This window comes from Hesperophylax consimilis, chromosome 24 (assembly GCF_061612785.1).
Source record: "Hesperophylax consimilis isolate HC1 chromosome 24, BYU_Hcon_1.0, whole genome shotgun sequence".
Classification (NCBI taxonomy): Eukaryota; Metazoa; Arthropoda; class Insecta; order Trichoptera; family Limnephilidae; genus Hesperophylax; species Hesperophylax consimilis.
Window position 1 is genome coordinate 19623260 of NC_142859.1, and position 12039 is coordinate 19635298.

General features: G+C 34.0%; 1 protein-coding gene and 1 long non-coding RNA gene across 5 annotated transcripts in view; both read right to left on the minus strand.

The window, feature by feature from the left end:
* Positions 1–12039, minus strand: part of nolo (ADAMTS-like no long nerve cord) — a 789822-nt gene that overhangs the window by 54417 nt on the left and 723366 nt on the right. The window lies entirely within an intron of this gene.
* LOC149412042 (uncharacterized) lies at positions 4009–4966 on the minus strand. Its single transcript, XR_016304727.1, has 3 exons — positions 4651–4966; positions 4372–4551; positions 4009–4164 (listed from the first exon to the last, which is right to left on the minus strand). It is a non-coding gene; the product is annotated as an uncharacterized LOC149412042 (long non-coding RNA).

Genomic DNA, 12039 nt, shown 5'->3' on the forward strand with positions numbered 1-12039 from the left:
CATAATCTACATATAAGTTAACTACTAGCATATTTACTTATGCTAGTAGTTATGTGGAGAGTATGTTTCTAATTTTGTCTTGTAATAAATTAAAAAACAAAAATTTCTTCGATACACTTCGATGATTTGTGAGTAGGTAGATACTTAACTACTTAATCAGAATCACACTAAATAATATTTGTCTTAACTCCAACATGGATATTTTTTCGAATTCACTGCCCAAATTCAAACGTGTCATCATGTCAATAATTTAAACTGTTCAATGCGCATACATACAGACACGCACACACACAAACACTCACACATGCATTATACACACACCATTATACTACACACGTCAACTGATAATTAAGGAATAAACATACCACTTAGCAGACATTACAAGGAAACATTACATAGGTACTTCACAACCCTTGGGCAAACGATATATCTAAATATTTAGCGACGAAAAAAGCTTCCATTGCTAACTATGGCGGAACCTCAGTTTGGGAGCCTTTTTAAATTGTTTTGATGTTAAAAAATGAACATAGTTAGGTATATAAAATATCCTTTTCCCGGTTCATTCTTAGATTATCTTAGTCTTCAAGATAGAGTTCAACAATGAAGAAAAAAAAATTGACATAGATTTATGAAGTTGGCTGCGAAGTGTCTTGTTCAGTCTAATATTATGTATTTCACTCTGATAGCTTTCGCACAATCTCCCTAGGAGAGCTTCAGAAATCGGCAAACAAACTTTAACAAGTTGTACCCACGACAATGGCAGTGAAAAAGTTTAAACAAGTTACAAGTTATACGAGAGTTTGATCCCAGTAATAGACGGATGCTCAGACTCTCCAATCTTCTCTGGGATCTTTAGGACATCAGAAAAATATAAAATATACACAACAAAAGGTCTGGTCACAAAGCCAGAGGGAATATTATTAGGAACGGTCTTTTGTTTGGAATACAATATTCTTTTGTTCATATTATAATAGGCACGTGTCACAACTCGTTTTTTTTCTTGTCGAAGTAAGTAGTTGATTTATTTGTTTCTGTATTTAAAAAAATTTCATTTTCTTTTTTTCATATCTCAGGACGGGTTATTTCACAGAATTTAAACAATTCATCAAATTTGTGAAGGTTTTAATCATGTTCTATTATTATATCATTATTGTTCAGTTACTTCACAAAACTGAAATATAATAATAATAATATCTTTATTTAGGAAAGTTTTACACATTACAACTATAAATAGATATTATGGTGTACATTGATTTGTAACTTTTATTTTTAAGGTTATAAAATTAACAGAAATATGTAACATATTAACATAATATGATGAAGGTAAAAAGAAAATAAAAGTGCAGTTAGTTGAGGTTTCTCAAATACCGCCTCATTAGGCTAGCCTGTGTTGAGGCAGAATTTTTCGTGTTAGTTCCTAATACCTTTGAACATACCTATACTTGTATTAAGATGTATTCGCTCAATAATATGGTGACTTCAATAACTGCGAATTTGGGTGAATGCACCGGTGAAGGCCCTATTCTTTTTTTTGATCCAAGTTTTTACATTATCTTTGAAATTTTTTTGTAAATCACATTTTTTTTATGCTGTCTGGAAGAATGTTGTAGAGTCTTGTCGCAAAGTATTTAAAGTTTCGTTGACCAAAAGTAGTATGTGTTATCGGTATTTGTAGTAAGTTTTTGTTGTTGCTTCGAGTACATCGTGTATTTGAACTTTTTTCGCAGTAATTATATATGGTTGAGTATAGACGAGTTAGGATAGTTTTTGCATAGAGCTGCCAAAGATCAAACACATTTATAATATTAAAAATTAGATTCGAGTTGATGGTCCCTTGTGTTTCTGGTTTCTTGATTTTCGTCATCTATTTTCTTTATTATTGCTTGTTTAAATAATTCATTTTTTTTTCCATTTTCATCTCCATTTTCTCCAGCAGATTGTCAATGTTTAAAACGTAGGGCTCAGATGTCGTTTGTCCTTTGCTTCTCAGATGTTTTTCTGAATTTACCATTTTGGTAGACACTGTGGGTCAAACACAGCCTCTATTACCCTTTTGACTGACTTGTGATGTACTGTTAATTTTTCTTTTTTAAAATACTGATAATTATTTATTCACTGGTTAATCACTGACAAATCAAACACTGACTTAGGGCGAGTTGTTTCGGAAAAAATCACGTGTGAGAAAGTCATCACAACGTCAATCCACTCAATTTCCAATAAATTGGGTTGTTTCATCGTCCGTCAAGAGAAAATTCAAAGAAATATTCATGAAAATATGATCACCCGAAATCGGCCGGTTAACGCGATCCGCCATTTTGATAAAGATTGACGCATGCGCAAACGTCACAATTGCGATCTGACAGATTTTATGCAATACAATGTACCTATTAAAGGTGATAACGACCCGACTATTTTGACAAATAACGCAAATAAAACATAACGATTAAAATTTATGAAGTTAACGGTTTTGTGGGAAGAAGTTTAGATATCTTTTCTACACATAATATTGTCGAAATTCGCTTTTGTATCGTTGGTTTCAGTGATTGAAAATGATAAAAAAACTGGTAAAAACATTCATAAGGTGCAAGTTTGTTTCTCTTGTCTACCAATGTATCAGAAACTATTGCCGACTGAAAAAATTGATATTTTAACAAACATTCTTCATGTGAAATATGATTTAAGATTTTCACGGCCAAAAGTATTTTTGTTATTTGTTTTTGGGGTGTTATGCCGTGTTGCGCTAACTCCTTCTTTAGCCAACGTTTCGGACAACATTGCAGTGTCCATCATCAGGGCAGATGTGTTATTTAAATAACACATCTGCCCTGATGATGGACACTGCAATGTTGTCCGAAACGTTGGCTAAAGAAGGAGTTAGCGCAACACGGCATAACACCCCAAAAACAAATAACAAAAATTCTTCATGTGATTGACATTTTCGATCAAGTGAGACAGATACTTGAGTCGGCGAATGTCAAGAGCCGGAATAACAGAAAAGTATGTACGAGACGATGTATGAGTATAAATGAGGCAAGGAGTCTGTGCCAAGACCGACTTGTTTGGAAGTCTGTCCTCTCTGCCTGCCCCCGCGGAAACGGCGGAATGGTTTTATACTATAACAACAATCCATAAAATTTCTTCCAACTATATTTTGGTAAAATATTTGTGGGCTAGTCTGCCTAATAAATATTTGACTACATATTATATAGTGTCCACGGGATGTTCATTACATACCCCACCTTTCTACATGATTTCCTACACTGGATTTGAGTCACAGAAAGAGTTCACTTTATAAATAAAGAATAAAGCAATGAACGGACTGGCACAGTCATACTAAGCTGATATCTGCGTGAGGGACAATCGTACCTGTCTGGCCTTTGAACAGTCTAGTTACCCTCACGTATGAATGTTTCATAGTTTGGGATGTTGCATAATTAGCATAAACCTGTAACTGGCATTAAAATTTTTAGAAGACAGTTAAAAACAAATTTCTTTAATTTCAGATATAAAATATGTGTTGAGAAGCAATATCAAAGTTTCATTACCACTAGTCATGGCTGTATAAAATTTACAAATACATAAAATTATTAAATGAAATGAGGGCCTCAGCACGGGTTGCGTACAGAGTGAGGCTCACATTACCAAATCATACTTTATAAAAAAGTTATTCTGATGTATCAATAAAAAATAAAATAAATATATTATAATAAAAAACCTATTGTTCTCAATATTACAACTTTTGATAAATAAGAAATAAAACGAAACCATGTTATATAATTTCAAATGCTTATTTATTTATAGGGGAAAAACTTCCACGTTGTAAATTATAAGTAACATCGGTACAATATGTTTTATATATATGTAGTTGTATGTGGGTAGACGGTACAATGTTTATTTGCCATAATACATTGAGAGTGAATATCAAAATAATATAGCACTTATATCAAATTAACAGTACATAATAATACGGTTCTTGCTGACGAAAACAGTTTTGTTCATTTCCCTTGAACGTTTAATTTGAGAGTTGATATGGACACATGGAGATAATTTGGTTTCTGCATAGGAACAGCCATCATCCAAAACACAGAATTGTCATAACATCATAAACTCTGTCGCATTCCTTCAGTACATATGTATTTTTTTATCTCTTGGACTGCGATGACGCTAAAACAAGTATTAATAATATAATATAATATAATATATTATATGGTACATGATAAAAAAAAACACAAAATTAAGAATTATGTCAGATAATAACAAGAAACTGAGGGTGCTCTCAGTAAAGTTATTCGTAGGGCGTTAATTATTAATAACGTTAGGGAAATTCAATAAAGCATTAGAAATATCAAGTATATATCAATTGTTACCAACCTGGCACAAGGTTTTAACTACATAAACAGCGTTTAAATGTTTTACAGTCATATAGTTTGGTTTAACTATAGTTTCCCTGGGCATTATATTGATTTCCTATCTGTTTCCACGATTCTGGTGTCATTTGAGCACCATTTTCTTCAGTGGCTTTTAGGTTATGTTTAGGAAGAACTTCCCATCCTGGAAAAAGATAGAATAAATCAGTAATACGATTGCATATTACCGTATTAACTTTACTAAATACGTTATTAACTGAATACCAATAAAAACTATACTCACTGTTTTATTTATTCTGTAAAAAAATATTACGCACAACATACGAGCAAAGAAATCTGACAGAAGACGGACCTTTGCCCGCCTTCCATAGACAACTTGTGAGTGTTGCGGCCTAAAAATGAATTCCTATCGAATTCTCTGCAATAATTGTCCGATTCGGCTGGGAACACTGGAACGGATTATTCAAATATAACGGAAGCTTTTTCGGAGTTGAAACAACCCAATTTGTATTTGAATAAAATCGACGTGAAGATTTTCTTACATTCGAATAGAACTCGGGAATCTGAATAATTGTTCAGTTTTTCCGAAACAACTCGCCCTTAGTAAAACTAAAAATTCTCATCGGATCTGACACATCCACGGGGAAATTTTCTCGCTGTACCAGATAATTAACTGTTTATTTCGGGAGCAGATCAAAACACAGCTGTCACTCGATTATAGGTCTTGTTGTATATGAACAGAAATAGTAACAAAATTTAGATAGATCCTTCACAGAACTTGTAAATCAACTTTGAAAATGTTCAAATTGTGTGAAATAATCCGTTACTTTTTTAGAAATGTCACCCCAGGTGGTTCGCCACGTTTGGTGACTTAGCAGAGGTGCCCGGGATCTTTGGGTGTAATGTGTTCAGATCTTGGCGGTAGATGCGTCTGCCCATCAGCTGCATGGTGGGCCGAATTAGGAGAGTCCGGTTTGCGTAGACCCTTTGGTCTCTACAGTTGGTCTCTCTCGTGCCATCCTCTTGCAATGCAGTGGGTGGGGTGTGTGCATACGTCAGTCATTTCTGAAAACCCCGGACTCCTCGAATGCTACCCAACCCTTATAATTTTTCATTCACAGAACTTCCTCTCTTTCCTTTAGTTAAAAACACCCTCCACACAGCATTCCCAAAGATAACAAAAGGATCTGAAGAATTTTTTTTTCCTCAGAGGCTACTCTGTGAAAAAGAAAATTGCCTCAGCACATTGCTTTTTAGAAAGAAATGTTGCTATTTTCTTAATAATACGTAGCGACGCTACGAGAATTAATTTAATAATAAGTGGGTTCAATTTTTAAGTTGCACTTTTTTTTTCTACCGTGGTAGATTTTTAGATAATTTGCATTGGACTATTAATTTACTGATCATTACGTAAATTGGTTTAGTAAAGTCATCTCTGATGCAACTGTGAGGGAAATCATTGTATGACCGTTCTATGAAAGAAAATAATTCAAGGTCGATTGCGTAAACACTAATAGCAGACAGAAGTTGAGATGGTATAAAAATGTAGACTGGATGGTCCGGAAAAAAGACGAGAAAAACCTAGTAAGACACGGAAATAAATTGTAATTTAAATATTTGATTCGGGACAGTCGGGTCATATCATGGGCCAGAATAAAAGATGATTTAAACCTGAATATGAAGAAATCAACAAACACGAAGATGGCAAAATCATAGAGTAACACCAACACAACTACCTACTGTCAACCAACATGATAATAAAGTCTACACACATGAACATGAATAAATTGACAATAAAAATAAAGATGAAAAAATTGAATAAAGAAATCAACAAAAATGAAGATGAGAAAATCATGATGTAACACCGACACAGCTATCTACAGTCAGCAAACTGAATATGAGGTCTACGCACTTGAAGGTGAGGAATCAATAAAAATTATTATTAAACATGAAGATGAATAAATCAACAAACATGAAGATGACAAAATCATGAAGTAATACAAGGAAAAATACTTACACTCCACCTCGGAACAGGAATCACTAGTGAGGAGGACTGTTAATACAACTATTATACTTCGTATTTTAAAAGTCATTGATTGAATATAAAAAAAATCGTACCAAAATTATACATTTTGCTTTTGTATAAGTAACAATTTCTTCACATTATCTTACAAGTGATTTGTATTTCAGACAAGCCATTTATATGTAACTATGGTCTTACCAGTGATAACTCCTTTTTAACATTTCTTCCTGTTACCTACATCGTTTATGAGAATTGTGGAGAAATTATAACGGAGCTGTCAGTGGTATGCCTTTATACCTTATGTGATAGCTCCAGGCTATTTTGAAAATGTCAGTCTCCATCAAGTAAAACACATTTCCTACTTCTTGTTTGTTCTCAGAGATTATGTCGTGAATGTAATGTTTTGTTCGTGGGAGATAAGTGGCAAATGTACCTAGTATTAGGAAGCAACGGTGCGAACAATCCTGTAAATTCTGTATATAACAATTACGTACATTGTTTTCACAGACACGATGGTGTGACAAGTATTTGTATGTTTAACATGAAGGAAAATATCACACTTTGATTTAAAATCAGCCCATTTCATTATAAGGAAGTTGTAACAATAAATATTATGTACTAGTTATTAGTTAGAAATAATTAGCATATTCTAACCCCACCTGGTAAATATCACGAATATCACTAAGCAAGCTAATATAAGGGCATGTGTTTGGTGATGCTGTGTTGAAGGTCTTTTGGTGGAAGAGATGGAGTGAACCTGGTATAGTATGTTGGGATAGACGCTTACCTTATCGACCAAGCATACTATTGGGTGTCATGTTGAATAAGATAAAGATGGTTATATTTCACGCAATTTATGTTTATTGAGTTATCGTAACATATTCACACGACACCAAAATGAGAAGATATATAGGCGAATCACGCACGGGAGCGGCTAGCTCAGACCAGTACCCAACAGGGAATGGCGGCCACAGGAACTTCTACTCAGTAGGTAAGTAGGGGGCTGCTTTCGTCGGGGATACCATAGGAGAAAAATAATATTCTGTGGCTACTGAATGCGTGCGTGGTGATTGCCCATACTGGGTTTTGAAGAGATTCATATTGTAGGAGGGAGGAAACGCAGAGGCCGGCACAGTCGGGCTGTTGAACTCAAGGACGAGTCGTAGAAACGAAAGATTTTCATGTGCTAAATGTACTGTGTACAAATTTTGGGAGCGCGTTTGGCGTATTTTTAGACTGTGCACCGGTGTCGAAGGAATCGATTCCTCGGAGCATATTCCGTTGAAATACCGGTAGAGAGAAGACAGCATTCCCACCGACGCATGAGCTCTAAAGATCGCAATCCTGTTTATTAATATTTAGTTTGTTTAAAAATATAACATCGTACATCAGTAATCTAAATGTGGAGCAACCATTATGTCTTGTAGCACACTCCTCGCCTTATTCAGACTCTTGACAAGGCCTGACTCAAATATTTGGTCACTTAATCGTGCACGTATTCTTATATATTCTTCTTACACTCATCATATATACTATATGATAATATCATAGATATGTAGGTACTTAACATAGGTAAAGCCATTTCAGGCGAAATTAAGAATCTGAATGGTGACCTTTCATTAGGGCTACTGAGAAAAACTCTCACTCTTAAACAACAAGCAAATGTAACAACTATATACAACCATTAATGTATCGTTAATCAATTGCGTAAAATTTAAAACCCGTTAATTAGTAAGTTTGTACAGGGATAGTATTTATATTTTATTATTCTGTTTTCTTGGAAATCATTTATTTACAAATACGTTTGTAAGCTCTTACGCTATTTCTTACAAAAAAACAAATTTAAAAAGGGAAATAATAATGTCTGGGCTTTCTTACAAAGACATTAATCCCACAAACGAAATATTTCATCTGTTTACGACGCACCCCATCAACGGTACATTTATAATTTTTCCCACTGCAGTACATTTTTTTCAATTCTTTGACTGCCTACAAAATGTTATAATGTTTACTACAAACGAGGCCACACACATATGCTGGGGTTATTTTTTGAGAATAATGAAGAGTTTTTTTAACTATTTAGTGATGTAAATTTACTTGTACGATAAAGTTAGCCAACATAAAATTCAAGCAAAATATCGTTATATTGATTTGGAAATAAGCGTCATGAGTAAGATTAAGAATGTGATACTTTGTTGGTTTGTGCATGTAGAGCGAATAAACGAAGAAAATAGTGTAATGAAAATATATGATGTGAATCTGAATGATAAAAGAAATCGGGGACGTCCGAGGAAGACATGACACGAAGTGAACCGATAAGAGTCAGAATAACAGAAGAGTACGTAAGAGACGACGAATGAATGTGAATGGGGCAAGTAGCGTGTGATAAGACAAAGTTGTTTCCGTCCTCCCTGCCTAACCCTGCGGCGAAACGGCGTGATTGTTAGTTACTTAGTTAATCTTTTGCTTCTTAAGTACCTAAGGCAGATTTTCTTCCGTACAAACGAGATATAATAAAACGGTTCTTCATTTACAAAATGGTAGTAATTATTATATTTTACCAAACGTTTTTGCTCTGGCAAAAACCACTGAGTAACTAACGGCCGCCGTTCCCAATCTTACTGATCGACAGTTCAGTCGAAATATTGGCTCAACACTGCTCAAGGGCACAACTACGCTCTTTCCAACTGAAAGGTGACGATTAAGTATCGCTCTAAAAATTAGATATTAAATTTATTTTTTAAATTACATAAAATTTTTAATTAAAAAGACCTGGTGTGTTCTGTCGGTTTATAGATCTTCATAATACTGCATTAATGGGTAAAAATGTAAAATTTTCGATCTTAACGTTTTTTGCCACGATGCCGATGTTCTGTTTGTTTGTATACCATGCTGTAACGTCGGTAATCTTCCGCATTTAATATTTTCTTGAAAATGCATCTGCCGCCCGCGGCGCCCTGTGCGCTTTTGAATAGTACCTATTACTGCAAGGGGTAGTTTCCTCGCAAATTACAGATCAAGAGTAAGGAAAAGCTCTCGTTCAGAGCTTTTCACTCGAGCACTTGCAAATACCGATGGCGCCGTCATTGCAACACTGATGTATTTATTATTTATTTTTACCGATTGCTCGTAAAGTTATTGGACATTTAAAAACAACATTTAATTATTTATTCACGCCATGAAGGCTTTTACATATAAACAAATCGCTGATCAGGAGTAAAATAATGAGTGTATATTACATGAATAATAAGCCGAGTACAGATATTATAAGCAGGTACAATACTAGTTATCGTTGAGAGTTTTTGTAATACGAGTACAAGATAGGTACTTACGACACTATAAAAGTAGTAGCAGAAAAATAGTTGATGTTAATAAAATAAATATGAAATGTTTATTGTTGAGCATGTTAGTATATAGCAAACCTTTATAATGCCAGATTGGGATTATACAGAACATAGCATTAGTACAGGAATAAACGAAAACGGTTTGTTGTAAAGCAAATTTGTAATCAACAAACATTTATTACACCCGTTTGGGTGTTTTACGAAACATAGAAATAAATATAAAAAGATAAAGTGTGCGTGTAAGTAAAAAGACATTTTCTGGATAATTTGAAAATATTCTAATATATTGTTTTTTAGTTTGGTCACTGAGTGGTGGCGGTAAACATCGATTGAACTTTAATTATTACCTAGTATGTGTTGCCTCTGAATTGGCGAACTTTAAACAACTTTGGAACATTATAGAAAGCAGTCCAGAACGTGTGGGTATTATAATATCTCTGTACATTGTATTTGATTAATATTTTTTGTAAACGTATTATTTAAGATATTTCGTTTATGTATTTTTTATACGCATGTTTTTAAGTGATTTCTCATTAGCAAAGGTAAAATATTTCTTAAAATATAATGACAGTTGCATTTTAAGTCCAATCGTTCTATAAACAAAACAAATCTCTTCAATATTTATTTCCAATGTTTTTTTTTCCTTTTTAATATTTTCCAACAGAATTAATTAAAACGTGTTTTCAAAATACTTGAAACAAGCTCAATCAATCTGCTTGTTCAACCGAAACATTTTTCAATACATTTTTCCATCATTCTGTTTGGGAAAACACTGTGCTTTTGCTGCCCGGTGATTGGGCAACATTTTCCTTTACAGCTTCGCTATGGATGTTATAGATGGCGTGTTTTGTTTATTTTGCTTTTTGAATTTGGAACGCTTCGCCATATTGCACACAGGAAAAGGAAGTGACGTTAGAACGTGTCAAAAGGCGGGGAAAATGTGATTTTAAAGAATTCAACGTTTTCGGAAAAAAAGCTTTATCGTCAGGAATTTGTCACGCGGTTCAGCTATGTTTCGCTTTCAAAGCTAGATTGAACGGAATTTAAAATAATGGTGAAAAAAATAATAAAAAAGCTGTCGTGATTTCGCCTACGGGACCTGAAGAAAAATCAAATATTTAAAACATATTTTCAATGAAAAACTGTAACATTGTACACTTGAATTAAGTTGTATTTATTTAATAAATTTTGTGTTTGCTTAGTAAATTTGTTTTGGCCCGATTATCCCATTGTCAGGGTAAATATTAAATCAGTACATAATATAATTATAAATTTACACGGTCGTTCTTACAATAGTTTAAAGTGTAATGGTGAGCAAAGTTGCCTTTCAAGCAGTTATAATGCTAACGTACACATTAATAAACCATCGTGTTGGTTATCGAATGGTCTAGGAATGTATATATATATATATATATATATATATATATATATATATACTCGTGTATATAAAAGCCTCCATGTATTATATATATAGGCATAAAAAATATTTTTTTACAAATAATCCGGGTGAAAAGCCCTCAATATTTGTGTACAATTCACTGTGTCGGAAAATGTTTTATTTCCTAAGGACCTCCCTCGGACCCTACCGTCGTGCGGGCATACGTCCCAAAGCAAACATGCGAACATTCAATTATATTTTTTATTATTGTTATATTCGTCTGAAAAGAAATTTTCGAGTTGAGGACCCTCAAATTTTGAATACCGTAACGTCTAGCAAAGTCCACATACAATTCGCCGGTTTGCAAGAAGAGTGACACATCTCAAAGTCATCATTATTAAGCAGAGTCGTCGAGATGATTTTTAAATAAGGACGGCGCTATAAAAAACATTGAAATAATATTGTTATTTTTATTTCTGATAAAAATATACATAGAGTAAAGGCTTGGTCACACGGTGCGATTTTGTCGCTGCTATTTTGCCACGGCGAAGTTAGGGTCTGTCTCTCGGATCAACTGGATCTGTGAATAGTAGTGAGTGAAATATCATACTCACCTCTGAACTGATAACAACAAGGAAATGATGACCGACAAGCGATTTGTGACGTCAGACTAAGCGGTAGTAGCGTTGTCCGCTGTCTAGCAGCGACTTGGCCACGTGACTGCCAAATTCACGCGTTTCTGGCGACTACAATTAAACATGTTCTAATTCGCCGCCACTTTAGTATGTATACTAGCAGTGACAATATACAGGAATACAGTAAAGACTGAAAGAGGTAAAAGAAGAATACGCCATGGGGGTACATAACATATTTACAATCTTCTACCCGATAGGTTGAAAACGAATAATCTGTATTTTATCTGAAAAT